Source organism: Arachis ipaensis, chromosome B04 (genome assembly GCF_000816755.2).
Source record: "Arachis ipaensis cultivar K30076 chromosome B04, Araip1.1, whole genome shotgun sequence".
Taxonomy (NCBI): Eukaryota; Viridiplantae; Streptophyta; class Magnoliopsida; order Fabales; family Fabaceae; genus Arachis; species Arachis ipaensis.
The window spans coordinates 6,445,404-6,446,549 of record NC_029788.2 but is presented as its reverse complement, the minus strand read 5'-3'; the positions used below and the strand labels follow the sequence as shown (position 1 = coordinate 6,446,549).

Here is a 1,146-nt window from a genome sequence, read left to right as displayed (position 1 = left end):
TATTCCTTTCCATGACTCTCCACACGGATCACCTTCACCTACTTTCCAACCCGTTAGAACAGATGGACTATTCAACGCGTTGAATAATACCCCAAGAGCTTGAACTGTAACAAAGGGAAGAAGAAAAACAACAAGAGGAATGAAAACTGTCAATAGTTGATAAAGGCAATGAATACCATTAGGCCTTAAACACTATGCAGTAATACACACAAATAAAGCCACATGATTGTACAACTGGTGGTTCAGCTTATCTTGATATCAAACATATACTCAAATGGAGAGAGAAAGAAAGAGAGTTTTTTCTTTCCCCCTTGAAAAAAAAGGGAAAGATTTTGGTATGTTAAAACAGATAATCCCCGTGACTTCATTTATTGCACTCCCTCTTCAACTAGAGTGTTCACAAAAATAAAATCCAACGCCCTACAAAAGTCAATGCTCTCTGAAAAATATCACTTCTTTTGGCACGGTAAAGCAAAAGAAATCCAGTACTTTTTTATCTCTTTGCATTTTCCCTGCACCCAAACAGAGTTTTATAAGCAGAAAAAGCAAGTCATCAAAGCTCAACTTGGGTTCAAGTTCAAAGCAAAATCCAAACTTTACATCAAAATCAGAAACTTTCAACAGCATTACAAAATGGGCAGCAGCCACAGCAATCAATCAAACACATTGTGATCATACAAAAACAAAACAAGAAGCTTGTTAAAAGGATGAAGGGTACCATCAGAAGGGTCAGTATTGGCAAGTGCAAAAGGAAGAGCTAAGAAGATCGAAGAGAATGAAAGATGAAAGAGAGAGAGAAGAATGAAGCGGGAAAGAGCCATTGTTGGGTTGTTCTTGTTTCCCGCCGCAGCTGCAGAAAGAAGCTCAGAGGAGCAAGGAAACATGCAGGAGAAGCATGGAAGCGAGAGAGAGGAGAAAGAAGAAGGGATTGGGGGTAGAAGAGTAGTAGTTGGGATTCAGATCGCGACTGGTTTCATAAGGCAACTCCATTAAAGAAAGGGTCAGAGAGATTCGAAGCTTGGAGTAATGAAGAGAGAGAAAGTAGAGTGAAGCGAAACACAACACAAGCGTATGAGTGTGTGAGTTTGTGTGTGTCGGCGAAAATGAAAAACACTAAATTTTATTATTAATTATTGTTTATAATAT

The 1,146-nt window shown here is 38.7% G+C and overlaps 1 protein-coding gene across 1 annotated transcript in view; it reads right to left on the bottom strand.

Moving 5' to 3' along the window:
* Positions 1–1,097, bottom strand: part of LOC107638652 (protein STRUBBELIG-RECEPTOR FAMILY 8) — a 5,645-nt gene extending 4,548 nt beyond the window's left edge. The window contains exons 1-2 of the mRNA XM_021120595.1: positions 719–1,097; positions 1–104 (exon numbers count right to left, since the gene is read on the bottom strand). The exon at positions 1–104 is cut by the window's left edge and continues 1 nt beyond it. The gene's annotated coding sequence lies outside the window, so the exon portion shown is untranslated. The remainder of the gene's footprint in view (positions 105–718) is intronic.